Raw genomic sequence first — 10,789 nt, 5'->3', positions numbered from 1 at the left:
TGGATGCTGTGGTGCATTGATGGGATTCCCCTTCAGGACACAGGCACTTAATCCCTCAGCTGACTGCTCACAAATTGGTCCCTCCCCAGCAATTCCCAGGGAAATGCCTAGTTCATTTGAGGTACAGAGGACAGTCCCCCTTCCACATTTTAGGGCAACTCTGAATGTAACCAATGGAACTGATTATTTGATACATACATACATACATCTAATTTCTACACTGGTTACACACCTGACAATGTATTGATATAGTTTTGACTTTAAACAGCCAAATTTGTTTTATTTTTAATTTTTAAAAATTTACTCATGTATTTACCATTTCTGCTACTGTTCATTTCTTTTAGTATACCCAAATTTCTATCTGGTGTGTCCTTTTCATTTTATTGAATAACTTTCAGTAACATTTCTTTCAGTGCAGGTTTACTGACAATCCTTTTTTCAACACTTTTTCTCGAAAAATGTTTATTTGGGGCTTCATTTTATTATAACTTTATTAAATTTTAATTGATGTATAATAAACTGCACATGTTTAAATTGTATGATTTGACCAATTTTGACATTCATATAGAGACGTGAAACCATCACCACAATCAATACAGTAAACATTTCTATCATCCCCCCAAAGTTTCCTTGTGCTTTTTTCAATTCCTGCACAGCTCTCTGATAATCTCTGAATTACTTATTACTACATTTTAGCTTGCATTTTCTAGAATTTGATAGAAATAGAATTATACGTGGGTCTTATTGTTTGCTTGGCTTATTTTACTCAGCATAATGACTTTTAGATTTGTTTAGACTGTTATCAGTAGTCTGTTCCTTTTTTTTTTTTTCTGAAAAAGTTTTATTGTGCACAGCGGGGGAAGGCTCACTCCTTCTTGGCTGCTGCCTTCCTCATGGCAGCCAGGACATTGCTCAGCTTCTCTCTCTTCCTCTTGGCACGGATGTGTGTCCCCACCCTTTTCTTGATGAACTTGAGGGCCCGCTTGTCCTTGGAGACCTTGAGCAGCCATGGCCCGCCGCTCATAAGGGGTGAAGCAGCACACCTCCCGGATCATGTCCCGCACGAACTTGGTGTGCTTGGTGAGGCGCCCACGGCGGTGGCTGTGCCTTGGCTTGCTCACTTCTTGGTCACCTTGTGGCCCTTGTTGAGGCCCACAGCCATGGGGTAGCACAGATCTATGGTTGCTGCTCTTCAGTGGCTGCCAGGGTGGAAAAGCCAGTAGTCTGTTCCTTTTTATTGCTGAGTAGCATTCCATTATATAGATATTCCACAGTTGACAGATACTGGTGGGTGAAAAGCAAGAGAATCTTAGGACATCTTTTTTTTTTTTTACTTAATTAATTTACTTATTTTAACATCTTTATTGGAGTATAATTGCTTTACAATGGTGTGTTAGTTTCTGCTTTGTAACAAAGTGAATCAGCTATAAGTATACATATAACCCCATATCTCCTCCCTCTTGTATCTCCCTCCCACGCTCCCTATCCCACCCCTCTAGGTGGTCACAAAGCACCGAGCTGAGCTGATCTCCCTGTGCTATGTGGCTGCTTCCCACTAGCTATCAATTTTGCATTTGGTAGTGTATATATGTCCATGCCTCTCTCTCACTTTGTCCCAGCTTACCCTTCCCCCTCCCCATGTCCTCAAGTCCATTCTCTAAAAGGTCTGCATCTTTATTCCCGTCCTGCCCCTAGGTTCTTCATAGCCATTTATTTTTTCTTTTTAGATTCGCTATATATGTGTTAGCATACGTTATTTGTTTTTCTCTTTCTGACTTACTTCACTCTGTATGACAGACTCTAGGTCCATCCACCTCAATACAGATAACTCAATTTTGTTTCTTTTTATGGCTGAGTAATATTCCATTGTATATATGTGCCACATCTTCTGTATCTATTCATCTGTCGATGGACACTTAGGTTGCTTCCATGTCCTGGTTATTGTAAATAGAGCTGCAATGAACATTGTGGTACATGATTTTGAATTATGGTTTTCTCAGAGTATATGCCCAGTAGTGGGATAGCTAGGTTGTATGGTAGTTCTATTTTTAGTTTTTTAAGGAACCTCCATACTGTTCTCCATAGTGGCTGCATCAATTTACATTCCCACCAACAGTGCAAGAGGGTTCCGTTTTCTCCACACCCTCTCCAGCATTTATTGTTTGTAGATGTTTCGATGATGGCCATTCTGACTGGTGGGAGGTGATACCTCATTGTAGTTTTGACTTGCATTTCTCTCATGACTAGTGATGTTGAGCATCTTTTCATGTGTTTCTTGGCAATCTGTATATCTTCTTTGGAGAAATGTCTATTTAGGTCTTCTGCCCATTTTTGGATTGGGTTGTTTTTTTGATATTGAGTTGCATGAGCTGCTTGTAAATTTTGGAGATTAATCCTTTGTCAGTTGCTTCATTTGCAAATATTTTCTCCCATTCTCAGGGTTGTCTTTTTGTCTTGTTTATGGTCTCCTTTGCTGTGCAAAAGCTTTTAAGTTTCATAGGTCCCATTTGTTTATTTTTGTTTTTATTTTGATTTCTCTAGGAGGTGGGTCAAAAAGGATATTGCTGTGATTTATGTCATAGAGTGTTCTGCCTATGTTTTCCTCTAAGAGTTTTATAGTGTCTTGCCTTACATTTAGGTCTTTAATCCATTTTGAGTTTATTTTTGTGTATGGTGTTAGGGAGTGTTCTAATTTCATTCTTTTACACGTAGCTGTTCAGTTTTCCAAGCGCCACTTTTTTTTTTTTAACATCTTTATTGGAGTATAATTGCTTTACAATGGTGTGTTAGTTTCTGCTTTATAACAAAGTGAATCAGCTATACATATACATATATCCCCATATCTCTTCCCTCTTGCGTCTCCCTCCCTCCCACCCTCCCTATCCTACCCCTCTAGGTGGTCACAAAGCACTGAGCTGATCTTCCTGTCCCAGAACCACTTATTGAAGAGGCTGTCTTTTCTCCATTGTATATTCCTTCCTACTTTATCAAAGATAAGGTGACCATATGTTCATGGGTTTATCTCTGTGCTTTCTATCCTGTTCCATTGATCTATATTGGCTCCAGGGTCTTGCCACTGGTATGCACACAACAGTGAAGGTCAGTGACAGGAGCCAGGCAAATGACAGGAAGTGCACAGCTGTAGAGGCTATTCCCCAATGCAAGCACAGCAGTGTAGGTCAGCCACAGGGCTCTAGAATGGCATCTTTCACTTGTGCAGCCACAGAGGCTGGGGTTGGTTGCCAGTATGGATCCTGGGCTCCAGCATGAGGTGAGGGGAGAGAGTGAGGAGGAACTGTGGTGGCTAGTGTCTGCAAACACAAAATCTCATTGGGGAAATTCTCAGTGTTAAAATCTCCAAGAGTTCCACGATGGCTATACTGGCCCTTGGTTTCTTAGGCAGTGAGAGGAGGCCATTGGGAACTGCAGTTACTCCTGCTGGTGGCTGATACTATTGGACCCTGCCCTTCTTTTCTTCCTTATTCCAAGTTATCTTTATTATATCTCAGCTTTGCAGTTTCTGGGTGAAGTAAAAGTTGAAGCAAGTTCTTTGTGCAGTGCCCCCAAAAGCTACAGATGTTTGTTGCTCACCCCACCCTCGCTTTCCTGGCTTGGGGAACTCTTTTGAGCCATGGAGTTCCCTCTTGGCATTGAGCAGTACTGGCCTGGGTAAAGAAATGATGCAGGCAAAATGAAGCTGTTCTTCTTTTCCTTTTAGTGCAATTATTCTCAGTTTTTTTGTTCCACTGTGTTGCTGAAGTTTCTTAATTGGACTCCTGAGCACTCCTGAAGCTATTTCTGTTCATATATAGCTGTCTAATTGTTGATCTTTGTGCAGGGATGGAGGCTGGGGTCTTCTATCTTTGGTGATATTCTCAAAAAATGATCTTCTTATTCATAAATGAAAATACAGCTGGGCATTCCAATTATTTGCATTTAATACAAAATAGTTCTCATTTAGAGTACTACATTTTATAATATTTTATAAACATTCCTACTCAAACTACAAAAGCACACAAGGAGGAACACAACCTAACATAATAAAACAGCATAATTCTGTACTTTAGAGTCTCTAAAATATACATTAAACTAGATAAAAATTTAAAGTTCTCCTACTTCACAATCGTTATGAAATCTCATCATTGTCTGAATCTTAAGTAGATAGCAGCCAGCCATTATGTAGCATATGGGATTGCTATGGAAGTCCATATGCTTTGTAACAGTTGGTGTTCAAATGAAAATGTGTGAAGTCAAATAAAAATGTGGCCCAGACAACAAAACCTAATTACCAGCAGCATCAAACTGCAGGCTTTCTTTCAAACTACCTATATAACTTTTTCTGGTGCTTTATAGATCTTTGGTAAAATCATTTTTGACAGATTTATAGATTATAATAATATAACCTTCTTTTTTGAAAAACTAAAATTAAAGATTACAAGTATAACTTTTATTCTAGTTTTAATCAACTGATTAATAAAGATGATGGTTTCCTTCTTCTCTAAAAACTATCCAAAAGCCAAAAGCAACAAGATAAATAGCAAAAAAATAGAGCCATCATCTGTGAGACTAGGAGATATCTGTATTTCAAATGCATGCATGTATTTATGTGTACATTTATGTATCTTTGCAAGTATGCATGTAGTTCAAGACTGTGGGAAGACAGAGGAAATATTCATCGCTAAATACATAAATTAAGTCAAACAAAAACATTATTCTTTAAATTAATAGGAGAATCCGAAATTAAAATCTAATACTACCTCTTTGGAAACATGAAAACATATATGCAGGCTAGATGGCTATATTTCCTGAATCAGATTTTGGTATCAATTCTTGAGAAGGAGGAAAGGCAGGGTTATACAGGGAATCTTATAAACAAAATATATATATATTTTCAAGAAGCTTCTGACTGGAGAGGAGTGAAGATGAAGAGACATTCTCCATTGTGACTTGTCTTTGTGAGTAATATCTGCTGACCATGAAGACATAAAACTTAAAAGAGCCCACACTAAAGAGTAGGTCAGAAGAAGAAATTCTTTCATTCTGGAAGTTATCTTTATTCCTATTCAGATATGAATATCCAGAAAATAATTTGTTCAGAAATCATTAATATCCTTGCAATAAAATAGGAATTAGTTATAATAATACATGTATTACAAGATAAAAGAAAAGAAGAGGAAAAAATCATGGCAGTGGAAGAATATAAGTAAATGTAGCATAGGGGAAATGAAAATTGTGACTTAATATATTGCCATCAATGAAAAAATTATTGAAACAATCTTCTTCATAAAATAAGATTGTAAAGATGAAATAGCAGAATGTTCTGAAAAGTGTGTGTGTATGTGTTCTGTGTGTTGTGTGTGTGTGTGAGAGAGAGAGAGAGGATTGTGAGATGGCAGAGTTGCAAAAAAAAGATGCCTACAAAGAATGAAAGCAAAGTTAAAAGCTGCACAGGTACTTCCTGGTGGCACAGTGGTTAAGAATCTCCCTGCCAATGCAGGGGACACAGGTTCGAGCTCTGGTCCAGGAAGATCCCACATGCCGTGGAGCAACTAATCCCGTGCACCACAACTACTGAGCCTGTGCTCTAGATCCCACGAGCCACAACTACTGAGCCCACGTGCCACAACTACTGAAGCCTGCACGCCTAGAGCCCATGTTCCACAACAAAGAGAAGCCACCGCAACGAGAAGCCCGCATCAGGTATATAAATTCTCCATACTAATATGTATATTTTTCAAGGAAATAAAGCGTGATGAACATTAGTTAGATCCAATTTAAATATTAAACTTCCTGGTATTTCACAATGGACAAGAAATGTTTTCATGCACCCATGAAACATGCATATAACATTGATCATTATTTAGACTACAAAGAAAATCTTCATAAATTACAAAAAATGTATTAAAATTACAGATAATACTCATGTCATAATGATATCAGATATGAAATTAATCTAGGTGAAAAAGGGGACTTCCCTGGTGGTCCAGTGGTTAAGACTTCACCTTCCAATGCAGGGGGTGGGGTTCGGCTGGTCAGGGAGCTAAGATCCCACATGGCTTGTGGCCAAAACACCAAAACATAAAACAGAAACAATATTGCAAGAAATTCAATAAAGACTCTAAAAAAAATCTAGGTGGAAAAAATGCTGGAATTTGAAAAACCTAACACCTAGAAATTAAATATGTTAATTAACACACAAAAAAACATACATTCTAAGTTTCAAGATACACTTAAAACTCAAAAAGCAGAATATATAAGGAAAAGGGAAAAAATGTAACCAGAACCTTTAAATGTATCATTTAAAACTTGTGTTTCCTTATTTATTTTCATTTTGGATGATCTGTCCATTGGTGAAAGTGGTGTGTTAAAGTCCCCTACTATGGTTGTGTTACTGTCCATTTCCCCTTTTATGGCTGTTAGCATTTGCCTTATGTATTGAGGTGCTCCTATGTTGGGTGCATAAACATTTACAATTGTTATATCTTCTTCTTAGATTGATCCCTTGATCATTATGTAGTGTCCCTGTCTCTTGTAATAGTCTTTATTTTAAAATCTAGTTTGTCTGATATGAGAATTGCTACTCCAGCTTTCTTTCGATTTCCATTTGCATGGAATATCTTTTTCCATCCCCTCACTTTCAGTCTGTATGTGTCCCTAGGTCTGAAGTGGGTCTCTTGTAGGCAGCATATATACGGGTCTTGTTTTTGTATCCATTCAGCCAGTCTATGTCTTTTGGTTGGAGCATTTAATCCATTTACATTTAAGGTAATTATAGATATGTATGTTCCTATTACCATTTTCTTAATTGTTTTGGGTTTATTATTGTAGGTCTTTTCCTTCTCTTGTGTTTCCTGCCTAGAGAAGTTCCTTCAGCATTTGTTGTAAAGGTGGTTTGGTGGTGCTGAACTCTCTCAGCTTTTGCTTATCTGTAAAGGTTTTAATTTCTCCATCAAGTCTGAATGAGATCCTTGCTGGGTAGAGTAATCATGGTTGTAGGTTTTTCCCTTTCATCACTTTAAATATGTCCTGCCACTCTCTTCTGGCTTGCAGAGTTTCTGCTGAAAGATCAGCTGTTAACCTTATGGGGATTCCATTGTATGTTATTTGTTGTTTTTCCCTTGCTGCTTTTAATATTTTTTCTTTGTATTTAATTTTTGATAGTTTGATTAATATGTGTGTTAGCGTGTTTCGCCTTGGATTTAACCTGTATGGGACTCTCTGTGCTTCCTGGACTTGATTGACTATTTCCTTTCCCACATTAGGGAAGTTTTCAACTATAATCTCTTCAAATATTTTCTCAGTCCCTTTCTTTTTCTCTTCTTCTTCTTGGACCCCTATGATTGGAATGTTGGTGTGCTTAATGTTCTCCCAAATGTCTCTGAGACTGTCCTCAATTCTTTTCATTCTTTTTTCTTTATTCTGCTCTGCGGTAGTTATTTCCACTATTTTACCGTACAGGTCACTTATCTGTTCTTCTGCCTCCGTTATTTTGCTATTGATTCCTTCTAGAGAATTTTTAATTTCATTTACTGTGCTGTTCATCATTGTTTGTTTGTTCTTTAGTTCTTCTAGGTCCTTGTTAAACGTTTCTTATATTTTCTCCATTCTATTTCCAAGATTTTGGATCATCTTTAGTATCATTACTCTGAATTCTTTTTCAGGTAGACTACCTATTTCCTCTTCATTTGTTTGGTCTGGTGGGTTTTTACCTTGCTCCTTCATCTGCTGTGTGTTTCTGTGTCTTCTCATTTTGCTTAACTTACTGTGTTTGGGGTCTCCTTTGCACAGGCTGCAGGTTCATAGTTCCCATTGTTTTTGGTGTCTGTCCCCAGTGGCTAAGGTTGGTTCAGTGTGTTGTGTAGGCTTCCTGGTGGAGGGGACTGATACCTGTGTTTTGGTGGATGAGGCTGGATCTTGTCTTTCTGGTGGGCAGGACCGCATCTGGTGGTGTGTTTTGGGGTGTCTGTGACCTTATTATGATTTTAGGCAGCCTCTCTGCTAATGGGTGGGGTTGTGTTCCTGTCTTGCTAGTTGTTTGGCATAGGATGTCCAGCGCTGTAGCTTGCTGGTTGTTGAGTGGAGCTGGGTCTTAGCATTGAGATGGAGATCTCTGGGAGAGCTTTCGCCATTTGATATTATGTGGAGCTGGGACATCTCTGGTGGACCAATGTCCTGAACTCGGCCTTCCCACCTCAGAGGCTCAGGCCTGACACCCGGCCAGAGCACCAACACCCTGTCAGCCACACAGTTCAGAAGAAAAGGGAGAAAAAATGAAAGAAAGAAAGAAAAAATAAATAAAGTTATTAAAATTTTAAAAATTATTAAAAATTAAAAAAAAAGTAAAAAGAAAAAAAAAACAACAACACAAAAAAACTGTCAGACAGAACCCTAGGACAAATGGTAAAAGGAAAGCTATACAGACAAAATCACACAAAGAAGCATACACATACACACTCACAAAAAGAGAAAAAGGAAAAAATATATATATATATAAAAAAAGGAAGAGAGCAACAAAATCAATAAACAAACCTACCAATGATAATAAACTCTAAATACTAAACTAAGATAAACATAAGATCAGAAACAAATTAGATGCAGAAAGCAAACCCCAAGTCTGCAGTTGCTCCCAAAGTCCACCTCCTCAATTTGGGATGATTCGTTGTCTATTCAGGTATTCCACAGATGCAGGTACATCAAGTTGATTGTGGAGATTTAATCCGCTGCTCCTGAGGCTGCTGGGAGGGATTTCCCTTTCTCTTCTGTGTTAGCTCCCAGGGTTCAGCTTTGGATTTGGCCCCGCCTCTGTGTGTAGGTCGCCTGAGGGCGTCTGTTCTTCACTCAGACAGGAGAGGGTTAAAGGAGCAGCTGATTCGGGGGCTCTGGCTCACTCAGGCTGACGGGAGGGAGCGGTACGGAGGAGGCGGGGCGAGCCTGCGGCGGCAGAGACCGGTGTGACGTTGCAGCAGCCCGAGGCGCGCCTTGTGTTCTCCCGGGGAAGTTGTCCCTGGATCACGGGAGCCTGGCCGTGGCGGGCTGCACAGGCTCCCGGGAGGGGCGGTGTGGAGAGTGACCTGTGCTCGCACACAGGCTTCTTGGTGGCGGCAGCAGCAGCCTTAGCATCTCATGCCCGTCTCTGGGGTCTGTGCTGATAGCCGCGGCTCGCGCCCGTCTCTGGAGCTCCTTTAAGCGGCGCTCTTAATCCCCTCTCCTTGCGCACCAGGAAACAAAAAGGGAAGAAAAAGTCTCTTGCCTCTTCGGCAGCTGCAGACCTTTTCCCGGACTCCCTCCCGGCTAGCTGTGGTGCACTAACCCCTTCAGGCTGTGTGCACGCCGCCAACCCCAGTCCTCTCCCTGGGATCCGACCGAAGCCCAAGCCTCAGCTCCCAGCCCCCACCTGCCCCGGCGGCGGAGCAGACAAGCCTCTCGGGCTGGTGAGTGCTGGTCGGCACCGATCCTCTGTGCGGGAATCTCTCCGCTTTGCCCTCCGCACCCCTGTGACTGCGCTCTCCTCCGTGGCTCTGAAGCTTCCCCCTGCCACCCTCCATCTCCACCAGTGAAGGGCCTTCCTAGTGTGTGGAAACTTTATCTCCTTCACAACTCCTTCCCACTGGTGCAGGTCCCATCCCTATTCTTTGTCTCTGTTTTTTCTTTTTTCTTTTGCCCTACCTAGGTACGTGGGGAGTTTCTTGCCTTTTGGGAGGCCTGAGGTCTTCTGCCAGCGTTCAGTAGGTGTTCTGTAGGAGTTGTTCCACATGTAGGTGTACTTCTGATGTATTTGTGGGGAGGAAGGTGATCTCCACGTCTTACTCCTCCGCCATCTTGAAGGTCTCCCCCTAGGGCAAAGTTCTGACTAGGGTGCTGTTGAACATAACAAAATGCAACAACTAGATCAGAATCTATGAACTTTTTGAGAAAATAGCATTGTCAATACCAGACTGAAAATGCTTTAATTGTACAAGAAATAAAATAAGGGTCTCTTACTCTACTCGAGCAGGAGACATGTTGTTGAACTATGCTGTCCTTCAGGAATGGCCTAATCCCCAGATTCCAATAATAGATGATGGTAAGTAGGTACATAGATAGATAAACATTTATTGTAGAATTTTTGTAATATGAAAATATTGGAAACAAACTGGTTAAATAAAATATGGGGTGTGGTTCAATATTGAATGTTAGGAGTGGCTGAAAAAATGAGACATCTTTATTAGAAAGGACATAAACATTTACCAAAATAAAATTTTCAATAAGAAATCAAGATGCCATATTTGTGTGCTAAATGTAATTCCTTGCTTTCTTCTGTAACCTGCTCCTGAAAATATGTTACATAGCAAATTTTCAAATAACACGAGCCTGTAACCCATGATTAATGAGTAAATAATAATGTACTATAGCACATTCAAAAATTACATTAGTACATTTCTTACTTTTGAAATCCATTTCACTTCATTCTTTTTGATCTATATACATATATCATTAAACTGTGAGCCTGTAGTATATTATATAAACTTTTCATCTATAAAAACAGTGATTTAAACCCAAAAGAGTTCTTGATAAATCAAAGTTGAGTTAACAATTCATTTTTAGTATTTGAACGAGGCCAACGTGACTAAATCTCATCTTTTTATTCCCCCACAGCCTATTACTCTCATGGGTTTAGAAGAGTAAGCTTTTAGCCTGAGACAACTATTAAATAATCCAAAATAGAAATACTGCTACACAGACATTAGAATTTTATGCTATTACTAATATTTTTTTATGCTAGGGATATGACCTCATCCCCATGTAGGTA

At 39.7% G+C, this 10,789-nt stretch overlaps 1 pseudogene; it reads right to left on the bottom strand.

The window, feature by feature from the left end:
• Positions 1-865: 865 nt before the first annotated feature.
• Positions 866-10,001, bottom strand: LOC133102239 (large ribosomal subunit protein eL36-like; annotated as a pseudogene).
• Positions 10,002-10,789: the final 788 nt, after the last annotated feature.

This window comes from Eubalaena glacialis, chromosome 12 (genome assembly GCF_028564815.1).
Source record: "Eubalaena glacialis isolate mEubGla1 chromosome 12, mEubGla1.1.hap2.+ XY, whole genome shotgun sequence".
In the NCBI taxonomy this organism is placed as follows: domain Eukaryota; kingdom Metazoa; phylum Chordata; class Mammalia; order Artiodactyla; family Balaenidae; genus Eubalaena; species Eubalaena glacialis.
Note: the sequence above shows the minus strand (reverse complement) of the source record. Positions and strands in the feature narration are given on the sequence as shown.